General features: G+C 40.4%; 1 protein-coding gene across 4 annotated transcripts in view; it reads left to right on the top strand.

Moving 5' to 3' along the window:
• Nucleotides 1-343: 343 nt before the first annotated feature.
• The window catches only part of LOC102463929 (interleukin-1 receptor type 1), a 74512-nt gene continuing 55941 nt past the window's right edge, over nt 344-18914 (top strand). The window contains exons 1-2 of one of the 4 annotated variants that reach the window (XM_075917302.1): nt 344-437; nt 638-729. The gene's annotated coding sequence lies outside the window, so the exon portion shown is untranslated. Of the gene's footprint in view, nt 520-637; nt 730-749; nt 4919-7099; nt 9031-18914 lie in introns of those variants that run through there. The other 3 variants (XM_075917310.1, XM_075917346.1, XM_075917320.1) reach the window with 3 other exon arrangements.

An 18914-nucleotide genomic window follows, 5' to 3' on the forward strand; every position in this document is an offset into this window, starting at 1 on the left:
CTGCTATGCAGAATATATTCACATTAGGATTTCATTTTTAATATCACTTACCTTCTATAGATATTTGGAGTATACTTTTGTAAAACTGGTGTGAGGTCAGACTTTGTGTGTGCATTCATGTAAAGACATTGTAGAAAATGGTGTGACAGATGAGGAAAGGAAAAGATTTATATTATACACTTAAAAAAATGACACGGGGGTTTTGCTTCTGCTATTCAGTTCAGCAGCTTTTCTCAGAATTTGAGGGTGAAGGGAATGCTTTAAAAATGCCATTTAGTGGTTAATGTAAGTTGACTAAAACTTGTATTTTGCAACTTTCTGGCAGCTTTCTGACACTCCTTGGCAATATGCCCAGCTCAAAGTTTCCTGTTCATACTTCCTGAAATGAGCTGTTCCTAGAGGATTCAAGGACTGATTCATCACAAGAAAAGTATAAGGCAAGAACTTTCTCTTTTGTTGCTGTTCTTTCACGAACAGCAATATTTAATAGCAAGAGCAAAGCATACTAGCAGTTACCCTGTATGTATATTTTGATATATAGTGTAAAAACAGTGTATAAAAGCTTTGGGGGAGGAAAAAGATGGAAAAGTTAAATGCTGCTTGTTGAAAGTGTTTTCATAACTTTCTCCTTATGCAGATTTTTAAAAGATCAGCTACAGCTCAGCATTCTTCCTTTGGAGAATCATCTATAAGACAGGAACACTGAAGTGGAGGTGCCATTGAAATAAGGTAGCTAACGCCAATTGTTTATAGGACTGTGTTCTTTTTTTCTGGATGTAAAGTTGTCATTAACTCTTCTATGTTGTTCAATAAAATGACAATCTTTTAAGAGAAATTCTGATTTGGCTGAACCAAAGTGCACTGAGGTTTCCTTGACTTCATAACCATTGAGGGCCTGATCCAAATTTTAACTGCCTGCCACTGATTTCTCAATCCTCCCAGACATTGTAACAGAAATGTTTACAGTTGTTTGGGAGTATAAATCCAGCTGTTGCATGCATTGCTTTTCAGTAAATTTGAATAAAGATAATCTCTACCATGCATATGTATGTGCAGTCCATATGGACGTTGAGAACCACGGACCACTAATTCCCACTAAGAACTCAGTAACCGCAGTCAGTAGGAAGCTGTGGATAATGACTCCTCTAGTCACAGAAAAGATCAGCCTCTTGTGGGATGCCTAAAAGGTCCCTGCGTCACAGGGAGTTGCAAAATTCACAGAAGAGAAGAATGCTCACACAAATGAATTCCACACCTCTCATGCTGTCTTGAGCTTTATTTTAGATGTCATCATTTTCTTTTCTGTACAAATGTAATTCATAATAGTTTCTAAGGCTGTTGTAACCAGAGGGTGTAGAAGAACAGGTCATGCGCAGTTTGGCAAATTGCCCATTGGAGACACTAATCTAATCAGAAGACAAACATAGCTGGGGCTATAACCAGTCTACTAACTGAGGCGGCTTCATCAGCCACCTTATATAGCTCGGCAATTTTTTAATGCTAGTGTTGCTTTCAAGCCTACTCAGTTATAAATATAACCCCCTCCCCTCAAGACTGTGTGTGCATATACAGTTGAACTATTTCAGAGGCAGGGACAAAGGTATTTATGGTGTTTGTATTAGGGAAGTACTAGTGTAGTCGAGTAACTAATTAACTGATTAACCGATAAGCAAAAGCATATTGGTTAATGATACAGATTACACACATCCCCTACTAGTAATTTTTTTAGCAGGCTGGCCATCAGCCTGGCTTAGTCCTGGCTCACGTTGGGTCTGGGACCTACCCCTACTGCGGCTCTGCATTTAAAGAATATTAGTAGCCAGATGGGCAGGTAGACCGGCTCAGTTTCGGCTCGTGCTGGGTCTGAGAGCTCAGCCCACTCCCCTCCTCCCCGGATAGGTACTGCTGCCACTCTGTGCTGCTGCTTCTGTCTCAGTGGTAGGGGGCTCCTCAGGAGTGGGGCTAGAGTGAACTTGCTGCTGGCCCCCACCCCGGGGACTATAGAATAGTCAAGTAACTGATAAAAATTAATGAGGCTAATTGACTATTCAATTAACTGATATTTAACATCCCTATTTTGTATAACTGGGGCTGTTTATGGAACATAGAAGAATATATAATTTTGGTTAATAAATTCACAAAAAAAGGTTCATGTACATGAAAGTGAGGGAAGAATCTATGTGTCTAAGCTACCTATGGCTCCGTCACTGCAGTATCTGAGCAGCTAACCATCTTTAATGGATTATCCTCACAAATGCTCTGTGAGGTAGGGAGCTGCTAGTATCCCTGTTGTACAGATGGAGTGCCAAGGAACACTGAAACTAAAGGACAGAATTTAAAAATCTAATGTAAAAGGTGTTTAAGCACCTACTGGAATTTTCAAAAGTATTATCGTGTCTAACTTCATATGCAATCCCAAACTAATACTACCCTGATTACTGTACCACACTTCTCTTCTGAGGAAGAGATCAAGATGATTGAGTGGGTTTTCATAGAATCATAGGACTGGAAGGGACCTCGAGAGGTCATCGAGTCCAGCCCCCCGCCCTCAAGGCAGGACCAAGCTCTGTCTACACCATCCCTGACAGATGTCTATCTAACCTGTTCTTAAATATCTCCAGAGAGGGAGATTCCACCACCTCCCTTGGCAATTTATTCCAATATTTGACCACCCTGACAGTTAGGAATTTTTTCCTAATGTCCAATCTAAACCTCCCTTGCTGCACTTTAAGCTCATTTACTCCTTGTCCTGTCCTCAGAAACCAAGAGGAACCAATTTTCTCCTTCCTCCTTGTGACACCCTTTTTAGATATTTGAAAACCGCTATCATGTCCCCCCTTAATCTTCTTTTTTCCAAACTAAACAAGCCTAACTGGTTTTACATTCCTGTAAAATATATGTTATACTCTGCTAAGAGATAGGTAGATAAACACGTATGAATTAATGCTGTGGGTAGTTCTTCAAGTCTTTCTTAGTCTCTGTAATTTTATAAGTGCTTCTGCATTTTATGAAATGTTATTCCTGTTACAACTATACAAACTAACTCTGAAATGACAAAAGACAGTTGTGTAAACCAGAGAACAAGCAAGGGGCCAAAGCGGTCTTACTCCAATTACAACCGTATTACATTAGGGTGAGCTTGTGTATTTTCATGAGCTGTAAAAGACTCATAATGCAGAGACAAATTAGGTGGGTAATTTTTAATCTGTTGGTGAGAGACAGAAATTTGTCCAATAACAGAGATTACTTCCCTTCACATTCTCTCTCTCTCTCTGTCTCTTGCTCATCATGGGACCAACACAGCTATGATAATGCAGTTTCAGAAGTGCTTTTATTTTTCCAGCTCTAATATTAACCCATTTTTTCCAGTTTCACTAAGGGTCCAATCCAATTTGTATTAATGTCATTTTGACTTTAGTAGGAGATGGATTGGGCCTAGGTCACAAACTGACTGCTTAAAGTTGCCTAGTTTTTCTTGTTGTTGCATATAGTGGCAGTTGATTATTTCAGGAAACATGGAACTCCAGATGTCAGAATTGTGTATTTTGCTTCCCAGATCTGGAGGACATTTAGGGGCAGTGTATTTGTGAAAGTTTAAGCAGTGCATGTACTTGATCTAAGGGAGCTGGAAAGAAGGAGCATATACCTCTCAACACAACTTTTTTTTTCTCACTTGCTTCTAACCTGTGCCAATTATTTGGACTAAATCTGGTGGCAATAAATGTCAAGCTTTACTTCACAATGGGTACATAAGCATAGTAAATTCAGGTGTCTATTATGGTCTGAGATGATGCCTTTTCACAAGTTGTTCAGATTCTTTTTTAAGAAAGAAAATGTAAACAATAAGAGGTTGAAATCATCTAAGTACAAATGGTCAAAGGTGATTAGACATCTAATTCCAATCAATTTCACAGAGTGCTTAAATACCTTTTAAGGATCTGGGCCAGGATGTCGAAGGCTGTTGTATCAAACAGGACTAAGTGATGGTTCTGATAAAACTTGGATAATTTGCTCACTTTCTACACTATCTTCTAATGTTCTTTCAACTGGTTGTGGTGATGATGACTCTCAAATATCTTTCGAGTTATTCACCTGAACTGAGTCTGAGTTGTTAGATTCTTTGGAAATGGATCAAACAGGTACGCTTTTAGGCATGCAGTAGAACAAGCAAAGAAGCAGACGGGAAGGCCATGTAGCAATATCAGGAAGCAAAGATGGAGATCCAAGATGATACTGGACTGTGAACCAAGTGCTGTTGGCCTTACTTATCCTCAGGATTGGTCACAGGAGTAAAGCCAACAGGATTTGATTCTAAATCTTCAGTTCCTTCTTAGGCTGGTAAAAGCGCTGACCATTGCAAACTCACTGGGACTTACAGTGTTGGAAATTGGGAGTAACACTACTGAAGTCAGTCAATTACCTAGCATTCATGGGTATAAAAGGAGGGGAAATAGAAGGTCAAGTATTAAGCAGCATGTCCTTAGTAAAACCGTGTTAGTTTAAAAAAGGAGGAGAAGGCTGAGTCTCTTTCCCAGAGCAGTTGCTACAGAACCCATGTGGCGATTGGGAAATAAAATGGAAAAATTCCAAGGGTGAATAAGCAGTGAACTTCAGGCACATGCTGTATAACAGGAAATTCCTGACTAAAGTTTAACTTTAAAGAGCTTTTGTTATTTCTCATCTTTATCAGCCCCTCAGCTAACAAGGAATGAAAAGTTCAGAAAACTTGCTCAAACGTTAGCAAAATGAGAGGAACTGATTTTAAACAGTAATATTCTTCTGTTCCCTTCCCATGGGTGGCATGCTGAAGCTTCATGCAGGCATTAGTACTCCAAGGCAGTGAAGACAAGAGTCACTCATGGCAGAACTTCCTATTGATTGACCCTTGTATGGATTGAGAGGATTTGGTCCAAAAATGGTAAGGTGGTGAAGAATACTAAGAAATAAGCAAAGAAGTGTACAGTTAAAACTGACCTATCTGAGCAAGGTACAATATGTCTAATTAAACAAGTATCTTATCTAGGAAGATGCCCAGATATTGAAGGTGAAATTTAAACTGAGTCCTTAATTAGCTTGAATTGTAATAATGTCTCAACTTCTATGGTTAGAACATTTCCTTTGTGTTTTATTAAGTAACTTTAAAAAATCCAGTTTTGAAACAATATACTGTAGTTACATGACAGTATAAGCAATTCATTTAAAAAGTTTGGCAACTGTATAAACATCATTTTATTGTATTTTTGCACCTTTCTATAAAGTTTTCTTGTACCGTTATGTAGTTACTTTAATACATTTAATTTCCTGATTTTTTTTTAAAAAGCAACTACACAGTCTTGAAAGATGAAAAGTGATGGATCCTTGTGGAATTCTAATGGGTGTTTATAAAACAACAAGGCCAGCTTCTGATCTATTTAACACCACTGTAGCTCCACTGATTACTATGGAGTTTCTCCTGATTTACTGTAAATGGGAAGAGGCTCTGCCTTGAAGTGTCCTTTACACATCCTGTATTATGAATTCGTGCAACTTGTACTGCTTTCATCTGACTGGCTGTATTTTTTTTTGTTCTGCATCTGTTCAATACTGAAATCCAGAGTTACTGGCATTTAGGGCCCGATCCAAAGCCCACTATTGTGAAATTGAGTCTATCCAATGGCTTCAGTGGTTATAGTCTTTATCAAGCCTTAATGAAACATGGTAAAAATGGAAACTGAATATATAACGTTGTAGGTTTGCAGCAACTACTTTTCTATCAGCACTGTTTGGACCATTGTCTGTTGATCCAATTTAGAAATGTTAGTAAAATGTCATGCCTATTTACACTTTTATTTTGCTCCAAGTTTGAAATGATCTGGTACACTGATGTTGAAAGTATTTGGAAAATGGCAGTCCACGGATGCCCTTTGAAGATTTCATATCTGTGTAGTTGTATCCTCAGGAAAACTTATATCTTTGGCCCAGTCTGGAAAACTCTCTCATTCAAATTATAGAAATCAGTGAGAACACTCACATACGTTAGGGTCTGAGATTAAGAGTTGGACTTCTGGGAACCGGGTGCCTAATTTCTGTTGGAGCTGAAAATGTGGAGAAAGGCCAAACTTCTTGGTTAGACAAGACAGGAAGCAAGGGAGGTCTGTTTTTCATTTCTGGATCTACCGTTATGTAGTTACTTTAATACATTTAATTTCCTGATTTTTTTTAAGTCACTTATGCTTCCCATGTCTCTGTGCAAAGTGAATACAGGCAGTCCCCGACTTACGCGGATCCGACTTATGTCGGATCCGCAGTTACGAACGGGGATCCCCCGGAGGACACGGACTGCGGGACCTCACGGTCCTGCCGCTCGTGTACTCCGGGGCTTTCTCCGCGTCTCCCTGGTCTGCAGACCAGGAAGACGTGGAGCAAAGCCGCGGGGGGGCTCGGGCAGCGAGGCAGCCCAGGCGTGCCTGGGCTGCCTCGCTGCCCGAGCCCCCCTGCGGTTTTGCAAAGCCTCGGGGAAGCCGGCTCCGCAGCTGTCCCGCTGCTGTCGTCCTCCGAGGCTTTGCTCCCCGTCTCCCTGGCAGACCAGGGAGACGGGGAGCAAAGCCGCGGAGGACCCAGGTGGCGGGACCGCGGTGCATCTCGGTCCACCGCCCGCGTCTTCCTGGTCTGCTGGGATGGGGGAGGCGCAGCTAGTACGCCACCCCCCCCCAGCAGACTAGGCTTTTCTCCAGATGCCTGTGGCAGAACAGCTGGGGCGCTGCCGGTTGGTTCCGCAGCGCCGCTCTGGGCGCTACTGGACCAACCCGGCAGCACCCCAGCTGCTCTGCCACAGGCGTCGTGATTCAGCCGCTGCTAGTCAGTTTCAGCAGCGGCTGAATCAGGATGCCTGGGGCAGAGCTGATGGGGTGCTGCTGGGTTGGTCCAGTAGCGCCGAGGAGCGGCGCTACTGGAGCAACCCAGCAGCACCCCAGCTGCTCTGCCCCAGGCGTCCCCAAGTCAGCTTCTGCTGAAACTGACCAGCGCTGACTACTAGAAGCCCGAGGCAGAGTTGCTCTGCCCCGGGCTTCCTGGAATCAGCTGCTGATCAGTTTCAGCAGCAGCTGATTTGGGGACGCCTGGGGTTCTTAAGTTGATTCTGTATGTAAGTCAGAACTGGCTGTCAGTTTCAGCAGCAGCTGATTTGGGGACGCCTGGGGTTCTTAAGTTGAATCTGTATGTAAGTCAGAACTGGCTGTCAGTTTCAGCAGCGGCTGAATCTGGACACCAGTTCCGACTTACATACAGATTCAACTTAAGAACAAACCTACAGTCCCTATCTTGTACGTAACCCGGGGACTGCCTGTAATATATACCTTTCTGAGATGCTGGAAGGTTTAATAATCATGGTTTTAAAGCATTTGGAGATCCTCTGGTGGAAGGCACCAAGGAAGTGCAAAATACTGGTTGTTATAAATGGTGAGTACATTTCACCTTTAAAGTACAATTTTGTTTTTTGATTTAGGAATTGAAATTTGCAAGCTCTCCATGCATTTGTGGAACTCTTAATAACTTAAAGAGTGTTTCCATGCATGTAGGAACACAAAATACAGCTCTTAGAAAGTAATATTCAATGTGCCAGAATTATTGGTCTTCTGAAGTAGAATTGACCCCTGTGCAGAATGTCTTTATTTGTATCACCAAAGCATCTAGGAGCCTTAGTAATGGACTGGGCCCCATTGTGCTAGGTGGAAAAAAAAAAGACTGCCCTTGGGGAAATCCTACTGAAGCCCAGTAGAATTAAAAGTGCAGTAATAAAATGTAAAAATAAAATAGAAGTAGTCTTAGAAGGATTAGGTTTTAACAAGGAAGGCCCCAGTCCTAGAGAGATTTAAAACATACGATTAACTTTATATGCCATGAGCAGATCCTCTGAAGTCAGTATATTAGCCCCATTAAAGTCAATAGCAAAACTCCCACTGATATCAAGTGGGGCATGGATTTTACCCACTGTGTCTGGTCATAGCATGTAAAGTTCATCGCATTCACAAGTCTGTAAGATTGGGGTCTATATGATGTAATTGATCTATTTTTTACTGCACTTACTTCCCCCAATCAAATCTACATATACAGAAAGAGAAAGTTATGTATTGCACTAGTAATTTATGCACTCATTTTGAACTGACAATCCATGAACAATATTGTGAGATTGTTATTTCTGTACCTGTTATAAACTTTGACTTGTATAGTCATAAAATGAAATAATAATTAATGTCAGAGCTTTATTAAACTGCTTGCTACTGCAATAGCTTTCACTGACAAAAACAAAACAAATATTGTCTGTCAAGTTTTATAAACAATACATTAAATCTTTCCAAGTCTAAGAATAAATTAGATACAAATAGAAGCTGATATTAAATACTTCAGAGTTGTGGTTTAAAAGCAGAATTTGTTACAGTAGGCCAGATGGAGCAAACATTATTCTAATCCAGTCACTTTAGCATGGTTGTTAGATAAATAAATAATGTGGTCATTTCTGGATAGGAGGTCCTATTCATTAAGTCTCATAATGAGTTAAGGAAAACATGGCAAAACTTCTCAATCTATGATGAGTTTCCCTGTCTTTCCTTCTAAACATCCTTTCAATTAAGATGACTCAGTTTTATCACTTACATTTATCTTACTTAAGTAAAATGGTAAAACAAGTCAGCAGAATGACTTCCCAGATAGCTAGGGCACAATTTGTTTTCCTCCTTGTTACTAGGAGTGGGGGATATTAAGGTCAAATAAAGTACAATGCCTTGTACCAATTCACTCACTCAAAAGAATAAGACACATATCTTTGTTACATGCAAAATGAAAGAGAATTTGTATGAGTGTACTAGCTTAGGTACTGATCCTACAAATGGATCTCTGGCTGCATGGAGTTCACATGGATTGGAACACCACGGTTTTGTAGAGAGCGAGATGGTCAGAGTGGCTTTTGGGAACAGGCACCAGAAGAGCAAGGTTTCCCTTCTCCTTTCCAAAAATCAAGAGAGAAATCTGTCGTAGATTCATCATAATGGCGAGGTAAGACCATTAAGAAATGGACTGACACCTACATCATGGCCTTATTTGCTAAATATATCTGGAGTATTGTTTGGGATTTAAAGCAATTAATGCATTTTTTTTCTAAATTAGCAACAATAAAGGTGATCTGCAAATGGAAAATAGCTCCGTTCCTTTTTTTTGTGTGGCTTGTATATGATGTATAAAAATAGTTCTTAAATGGACTCTTTGGCTATTCCTTGAAAATATCAGGGATATAGATGACTGATCCTCTCTTATCCAGTTCTTCACTGGGCTGCAGTAACCTGCCCCTATCTTGGCTTCCTTGCCATGTTGCAAAGATCAAATAAGTATTTAGGAGTTAGTTTTAAAGCTTCCTTAGCTGAAAAATGCTGGGTCAGTAAAGAAAATAGAGTTTGTGGTTATGAAGCCAACAGCTTGGTCTCACTTGTTCTGCATTACCAGCCACCCACCTCCACCAAATATCTTTCAACATTTATTAAACATGAGAAGGGAGGAAAAATCACTTTACTAAATTAAAGTTTACTGAACTTAAAATTAATTTCCTTTATAGTCTCTCTTATCTGAAGCTTGTTAAAGAGAAAAACCCTGGCTTGAAAGACTTTCATGCACATGCTCTTACTCAGGGTTAATTTAAGGCGGTAGCTCTTAGGTTTGTGGTTTAAACTCTAGCTCTCAAGAAAAAAGGAGACAAACACCTAAGGCATGGGGAAAGAATAACAAAACAGAAGGAGCCACATTCAACACTAAATTAGTCGTTTCACAGTGGCACAACTCCTAATCTCTATTTTTTTACCTCGACATAACACCGACATAACCCAATTTCAGCTCACAGCTCTCATATGTTGTTGGTTCACTTACTGGAAGGTGTCTGCACACAGACATAACTTTATTAATCAAGTGTTCAAAAGCTATGAATCAGATTGCAGAAGTCATGAGACTGGCTTTAAATGCATGAAATAGTTTCTTTAAAAAGTTTTTCCTATTTTGAGTTTTGAGTCTTTTGGGTGCACATCTCTCATACTTTCAAGCTTTCCTCCTCAACCATGAAAGTTAGCAACTTATTTAAGGAAAAAAAAAGTGAGATTCTCATATAATCATAAGATTCCAGGAGCTAGAGTTCTAAGAAAACATCAAATAGTGTGAGACTCATGATTAAAACCACAAACATTGGCAACACAGGGGCTGGCAAGTAAGATAATGGCATTAAAAGGTTAATATATGTTCACAAAGGAAAAAAGCTAATTAAAAGGAATATGATTATCTCCCTGAGGGGTTTTCAAACTTGGGTCGCGGAAAGCCCCTGGCAGTTCCATGGATATTTTGTTTACTCTAAAACTGCGCAGCCACAAAACCTCACAGTTCCCATTGGCTTTGGTTTGCCATTTCCAGTCATAATCTTATTTTCTCCCCCTAAGCTGGAAATGGCAAACTGCAGCCTATGGGAGCTGCAAGGCTGTGAAACTTTACAATAAACAAAGTGTTTTGGTCCTCATGGGCTTTCCCTGGCAGGTCTGCAACCCAAGTTTGAAACCTCCAGATCTACCCCACCTAGTTTCCCAGTGCACTGTTTTCTTTATGTCTGTAACGTATGTCTCTGCAGACAGAGAAGAGAGGAAGAAAACCTTTAGAAGAATAACACTCTTGTATCTTCTGAATTAGAAATTATCTCAAAAATATTAACAGTTTTATACAATGATGTCCACACATGTCCTCTTCATATAGAATTTTAGTCACTATTGAATCTGCAGTACACACATTTGTCTCATCCCTGAACTGTTTAAAGGTTTTTGATCAATTTATTCAAAGATTTATGTTATTGGTGAGTGATTGGTCTTTCACTATATGTTCATGCATCCAGTACAATGGAGGTAAAATCCTCCCTGTGTACTGTCATAATATAAATATTTAATTATAATACATTTTAAATATTTCTCCTGCTGTGTGGCCATTATTGGTGAAACAACATTCTAAACCCCCACAGATATTGGAATGCAGAAGTGACAAATGGAAATAGAATGTGTGCTCATGAACAGCTTTCCAGTTTAAGGACAGAAATCATCCCCATATCTTGTTAGAACTGATTTCTGAGGAAGAAAAAGTCATGCTACTTGGCACCAATAAATTCCTCCCTAGATATTAAATATCCACTGCAGTTTCTAGTTCTTCAGCAGGAGGAGATTGTTTACTAAGTCAAAAGAATATTGCTCACGTCAGTAATGTTATGTTTAGTTAACTGCAAAGTAAATGAATAGCATGAGTATTTTCTTTTTCCATCCCTTTTCCTTCTTCTTGCCTCCTTCAATTGTGACACACTTTGTTTTGTGGTTTGACAGTAACAATGCATTTGGAAATACGAATTTGAGAAGTTAAGAACTTGCTTTTCAACACTTCATGCACAAAACAGACGTGCTGAATTGGTGTAAACTAATGCTGTGATTATACATCCAGTCACTTAACTGGCCATGTGTGTGTCCAGTTATCTGTGTACTTGGCTATTATCATGTGCAATGGTTTAATGTGCACACACAATCATGGTATTTATGCATGTGACTCATGCACACATTTGCACCTGCACGTTTTGCGTCTGCAGTGAGATTAAGCAGGTCCTGAAAATTTAGGCAGTACATTCTTAGTTGGTATAAATAAATATGCCCCCAACTGAATATCCTCAGCTGATTATCAGTCTCTAGGACTTTTTAGAGCCGTGGTCACCAACCAGTAGATCGCGAGCTACCGGTAGATCTCAGGGTCTCTAAGAGTAGCCCTTGAGCCCTCTCTGAACTGCGCACCTGCGTAATACATTTACATTAGATTTCTTCATTTGAGGAGCAGCTACTCACCGAGCAACAGCACAGGGGAGTAGCTGCGAGGAATGGTGGGAATTTTTTTTTTAATGTAGCAGTATAAGGATTGGGGATAGCAAGTGATGGAAAAGAGGAGAAGAGAGAGGGCGGGACTTCAAGGAAGGGGCGGGGCAGTAGATCTTGGGTTGGTCTGTCATTTAAAAAGTGATCTTGGGTGTAAAAAGGTTGGAAACCACTGTTTGAGAGTGATGTATTTGATACCATGACAGTAAAAATTTATTTTCTAATATAACAGATACGAGAATGAACTAAATTTATTTTTTTTCGATTATTTCTATTTCAGCATTTTTTACCAACTTTACTACATTTTTCTTTATGCACATTTGTTAATCTCTTTGACGGTCTGAGTATTGTCAAACTCATTGCATAATTTTGACAGAGTTACTGCAATTAGGACAGCCTCTGTAAATTGAACTGCTGGATTTTGTGTAGTGGAGAAATGCTCTGATTAGACTAGCTAAGAATATATTCATTGCAATTCTACTTTGATTTGCAAGAAAACTGTAGACTAAAATGGCCAGTTTGTATTTTCATTATGTCCCTCTTATGGGATCTCAGATGGGATACAAAGGAAGAACAGCATTTTGTGACTCCTCACATCCCCCTCCATAACAGCAGGACAGAATCTGCCACTGTTAAGTAGTGCTTTACCCCACAGCTAGTCCCAGTAAAATCAAAATAAGAAAAACCTTAGTTGAACTGCTCACAGTCAGTGTTCCCTCTAAACTGAGAGGCAACACAGCTTCACAGATGATTAATCAGCCCCACCTGAGTCATGAGCCTCTGACTGGGCGGGGCTGTTTAATCATCTGTGATGCTGTGTTGCCTCTCAGCTTAGAGGGAACACTGCTCACAGTATTGTCCTACTCTAGATGAGTAAGGGTGGCAGCCTACCCCAGAGATATTAAAGACCCCTTAAAGAAATGTATATATAAGAAGCAGTTCATTAATTCTGTTAAGGATGTTGTAAAACAACACTTTTTCCCCCATAAAAGCTATCTTTCAAGGTATTTAGCTGCAATCCTGTATCAGAAAAATACACTAAAAGCTTTCTTCAACTTTTAAAAGTACCAAAATATGCACAAATACCCTCATATATTTTCCATCAGTAATTAGAACAAATGAATTCTATGACTTGTATACAGAAGAGGTTTCTTAACCAACAAACCTCTCCTCTCAAACGCATCTCTAGTCTATTAAATCAGACTATTTCCTGCCACTTTCCATCAGCAATTAGGTCACCTAGCCACAATTACCTGTTTCAGTTCATATTTAACCATGCTCTTTGAACTTTTCTAAGACAAATAAAATGTTTGCTTTTTTTCATGATGATGCTTTGGCATTATACCTTCCACAACATTGTTTAAAAAACTGAATTTATGCTGTCTGCTTTACATCTCTCAGAGCTCTCTCATGCACATTTCGTTTTAGTATAACTTTTCCCTCTTCCCCTCACCTTTTTTTGTTTGTTTGTTTACCTTGCTTTCATCTATTTGCAAAGGAGCTTGCAAATACATATTATAGGTAGGACTGGAGGCATCATCTTTTATTAAGGTTACCTTATTAAGAGGATGCGAGAGAGGCCCTGTTTTCTGTTCCTCATAACTTTGCCAAAATTGTTCAGGCTGAAATTTTCCATCCACATTGTTTGTCTCCGGTTGCATTTTGTGGAAATTTTCTGCCAAAACGGTTCAGATATTTCTAAGAATGAGATTAAAGAAAAGTAGTAATCTATATTACAAATATTTTGGTGATTTTGTTTTCTTTTTCTAGCACCTTCTTTCTTGCATCATAGCTGGGTTCTGAAATTTTGCAGGGAGATGGTCTTAATGTCAGGGATGTGCGCTTTGCCATTCCCATGAAAATCCATTCAAACGTAACTAAGTTAAAAAGCCTTTAAAAATGGCAAGTCTCATATGCTCAGCAGAGATTTCAATTTTAGCAGCTAAAACTGAGCTCCTTACTGAGCATGCCCGAGCCTCTCAGCTTCTAAAGCTGACCAGACTGTACATATTGCATGCCCATAGGTCAGGGCTAGGGTTTGGCTTGACTTTCACTGTTTTGGACACTTCAGGCAAGGGTGAGGGTGAGCACTGGAACCTGAGAGCAGAAAGTCTGTCTGTGTGCTTATTTACCACATGCCCCTCCTCCCAGCACCTAAGCAGTGTCAAATGAAGAGTGGAGAAAATCCAGTCCAGGGAGAGATAAAGGAATAGCCTAGGACAAGGAATCAGGGAAAATTGGAGTAGGAGCCAGCGAGGGAAATGGAGGTGAACTGGAAGCCAGTGGACGGAGCATGGGATTTGAGAAGAGGGAGAAACTAGATTATTTGGATTAAGAACCAATATTTGTGGGGCGTTGACTGAGCAGGCAAGAAGCTCTAGTGCTGGAGTGGGAACTGGGATTATATAGGCAAACAGACTAGAACAAGGAGCCCAAGAAAGGGTGACACTGCTACAAGGAGCCATGCCGGTAGTAGGGGAAAAGACTGGGATGGGATGAGGTTTCTAGGGAGGGAGAGTAAGAGCCAGAGGGGAGGGGAAACACAGAGACAGATTGGACAAGGAGCTGGCAGGAAGGAACTGGAAATAGCTGGGTGAGGAAATTGGAGACAAGGAGAGGGAATGGAAATGGAGGAATTGGGACTGGCTGGATATGGAGATGGGGCTGAAGATGGAAAGCCTGAGATTGAAGAGGCAAGAAGAATGTGACTGGGTGGGACAAAGAACCTGGGTGGAGAAGAAACAAAACTGGAACAAGTTGGTTGGAGTGGATGTAGGAGAAGGAATCAAATTTTGGGGGAATGAGCAGAGGAGTTTCTGCTCACTAGAGAACACTCATTTCCAGAGTTTGGAATGGAACTCAAGATCCCTGGATCTCAAAATGTCTCTGCTGTCGGCAAATAGCTATGAGGTGTACTGGTAAAGTGTGTGTTGTCTCTCTATAGTGCTGGTCCACACAGACAATCGCAAGCTACTACTGCTCTAATTGTGTATGTCTAGACTACAGAGCTTTTCCAAGATGCCAGAGGTATCCTGGAAAAACTCTGCAGTGTCCAATGAACATGTCTGCTTTTCCAAAAAGCAGATGCGTTTTTCTGGCATCTCTGTAAACATCGTTTTACGAGGAAAAAGATGTTCCAAAAGAGGGTTTTTCCCAACATTTGGCCCAGTGTAGATGGGCCAAATGTGGGAAAAGCTCTTTTGGAAGAAAAGCAGGAAAAGATACGCAAACTGTAGCTCTCAATTTGCGTACCTTTTTCTGACTTTTCTTTGTAGTATTGACACAGCCATTCACTCTAGTGATTGCAGCCTGTGTAGTGGATCTAAAGGGTCCAGTTCTGTTCATGATCCAGGCAGGTGTTGACATAATGCCACATGACAGGATGTTGTTTCCCCCTCAGTTTGCTCTTTTTAAAACCTAGGAATCATAGAAATGTAGGATTAGGACCCTAAGAAGACATCAAGTCCTGTTCCCAGCACTGTGGCAAAATCAAGTTAGCCTAGATCATCCCTGACAGGTTGGTATCTAACCTATTTTTAAGAAATTCCAATGATGGGGATTCCACAACTTCTCTTAGCAGCCCATTCTAGAGTTTAACCACTACCCATTTTGTAGTTGTCTGTTTTGATTTCTCCCCTCCTTTGCACTTGTCTTTATTGAATTTCATCTTGTTGAATTCAGATAATGTCTCTAATTTGTGAAGGTCCCTTCACTCTGTTATCCAAACCATTAATGAAAATACAAATAGCCCTAGACTCAGGACTGACTGCTGTGAGGTCCCACTAGATTCACCCTCTTAGTTTAACAGCAAACCATTGAGAGCTACTCTTTGACTATGATCTTTCAGTAAGTTGTGATTCCTCATTATAGGTAAATTAATTTGAACCATGTTTCCTTAGTTTGCTTATGAGACTGCTGTGGGGGAATGTGTCAAACCCATTACTAAAATCAAGCTAAATCACTCCTACTGCTTTCCCCATTTTCCTCCAGGAGCTTATAAATTGGTTGTTGAATAATTTGTTACGGTATCTATCAAACAAAAAATTACATTATTAAGGTTAAAGTCAAACACTCAAAGTTACAAAGTCAAACACTCAAAAAGTTAGGAAGGCTGGGCAATCTTAATTTAGTCCTCAGGTGTGCATGCACTACTATACAATAATTAATTACATGATCACATGCTATTTTTTCTGCATGACTCCTGACTCATTAAGTATACAGGATGGGCCATGACTAGTGAGCAGCTTTTCAATATTTTTTTAGCCTCATTTTAGCCACATGCCTACTTTACTGCACATGATTCTGTCTTCAGAAAAGGGTTTAATGATTAATTTCCTTATGGGCCTTTTCCGTGGCAACCATTTACAAACTTTTGAGTGCTTGGCTTTGCAACCTTAACGTTCTATTAATGTTGCGTGTGTGTTGGTATAAAGAGATGGTATAAAGTCATGATCAAGACAACTTGAGCAATTAAAAATGCAAGCTTGTATATTGACAATTAATTTGCTACACTTACATAAGCAGTGATTGTGAAATATATATCACTCTTACTGTGATTAGGATTACCTAGCAACCTAGCTCCTGGCTATGGGTAACCCCCTAATCTCATGTCATTGTCTAGATTAGCAGAACCCCTTCTCTTAGGGGCAGCAGTGTGGTAGGTTACAGCTGGACTTTGAGATCCCCTCCAGCAGCATCAAAAAATTCATACATGTTATCATAGTTACACCATCTTTAAAATATTGCAAATGGCAGTTTCAGTGATATTATTGGGGTTGGTGTAACCTGTACTGATGTTTTAATTATACTACATTACAGTAATATACATTTTTATACTACTTTTCTCTGCTTAGATTTAGTGCAATTTTGAAGTATGACTTTGGTTCATGTATATTTTAGGGATGGTATGATGGGATGGTAGAAAGCATTCATTCCTGTGCCCAGTGATGGGATAGTAGGTGGGCAGAGCTCTCTGCATTATTACAGAAAATGCTTTCCTAGGTTTCAGACAGGTGGCTCTTGTCCACATGCTCAGAGTCTAGCTGATCATCATATTTGAGGTTAGGAAGGAATTTTCCCATGGGTCAGATTGACAGAGACCCTGAGGAGTTTTCACATTCTTCTGCAACATAGTGTCTGGGGCATCTGCAGGTTTAAACTAGTGTAAATGATAAGTTCTCTGTAACATGAAGTCTTTAAATCCGGATTTGAAGATGTCAGTGACTCTGACAGAGGTTGTGGGTCTCTTGAAGTTCTGTGGCCTGCAATGTGCAGGAGATCAAACTGATGATCATGATGATCCCATCTGGTCCTATGAGTATATGAGAAAAGGTTCAGAGGAATCTTCAGGAATAGCATCACACCATTATTCTCCAGCAGGTCTGACATCTTGTAATTCATCAGTGACACTGTGAGTTGCACCCAGTTCCAGGACAAGTCAAATTGAGGCATTTCCATGCAGCATTTGTAGTCAATGTGAAACCCACTGAATTCAGTCAGAAGAACAACACTGTTTTGTACTTTCCTAGGTTTATTTATGCAGTTTAGTTGACTTTTGATAAGGGGAAGGGGAAAGACCTGTGAAGAGGTGAAATAATGGTTTTCTAATAGGAACAGTCTGTTTATGGTTAGCCGCAGTAGGTATCACAAGTTCTCAGTTCATTAGTTAAATATTTCATTAATTAGTTGTTGTAACCCCCTTTTTCTTCCCCGGGTTACTCGGGAGCAGGTCACACTCCCAGGTTTGCCAGGGCGCCTGATGGTCTTGACATAAAAGGAGATCCTGGGTACCCCAGTGGTGATGTTGTTTGGTTGGGGAAAACCTATCCACCCCCTTGCTGTAGTCCCTTGCTCATAAAGAATGTACAATGGTGGTGCCTCACCTGGCTGGCCTTGTACACACTTACTGGTGTGCCCTGAGAGCCTCCAGGAATAAACTTATTCCAGCAATAAACTGGATCTAACTCCAGAACAACAATTACAAATCATAAATAATATACATCTAATAGGTTGCATTAGAATGAACAATCTTTACTTAATGTAAACAAACAGGATTTAACAAATTAACATTGAATGATATCAATTAACAAAGTACACAGAAGTAAAAGGAACTTATCTAGCTGCCATTTGCACTGCCAATATTGATCCCACCCCAGAGTGTGCACACCCCTAGCCTCAGAGTCCCAGACTCTTGCTTGCATAGGCGCGCTCGAAGAACTTCAGCCGTAATGAAGATTCTCTGTTGGTAATGCGTATGCAAGTCCAAGCTATGCAGCAGCTCTGGTTCAATGGGTTAGCGTCTCTGCCTCTCTTTGAACCCAGAGTTAGTCTGTATCTCTGAGGTCTGTCCCAGGCAGCATTTTCCCAAAGATGCCCAGTTACTCACCATCTCCTTCTGCGTGCTGGATGCAGAGTAGCTTCTAGCCACAAGTACAGCCAAAGGGCCTCCCCTCTAGGGCAATCAGAAGCAGCCTGCTAGATCCCAGTTCCAAAGGCTCACTGTCCCAGTCTGTAACTGTAACATAACAATCCCTGAACTGGATCAAACTCCTCCACAGCAGCCTAGCACCCTTTCTGTTCCAAAAACAGAGGGAAGAGTCCACAGACTGCTGAATCTTCCTCCACACAGGAGAGAGTCAGATCTTCCAAACAAAAGTCACTTCCTTCCTGGTTTCCTCCAGGGCTCATGGGAATTATAGTCTGTGGGGCTAGATTGCAGCACACAGTGTCTTCCCAGAAAATAAGCAGAGGCACCTTTAGTAAGGGGACTACATTGTTTTCTAGGTAACAGCATGTTCTTACCAAACACTACATCTAAAAAATAAATTTGTGCACTTTCTTTGTTTTCTCTCCTTCAAAGGAGTCTTAGCAATCATTTAAGTAACCTGTGTCTCATTCATTGGGATAAAAAAATCAAATACCATCAATGTATCCCTCTTCTGGCTCAGGTAGGCCTCGTATGCATTATTAGCTTTCACAAACCAAAGTGCTCAGGAAGAAAAAAATCCAAGGTAA

Source organism: Pelodiscus sinensis, chromosome 1 (assembly GCF_049634645.1).
Source record: "Pelodiscus sinensis isolate JC-2024 chromosome 1, ASM4963464v1, whole genome shotgun sequence".
NCBI lineage: Eukaryota > Metazoa > Chordata > Testudines > Trionychidae > Pelodiscus > Pelodiscus sinensis.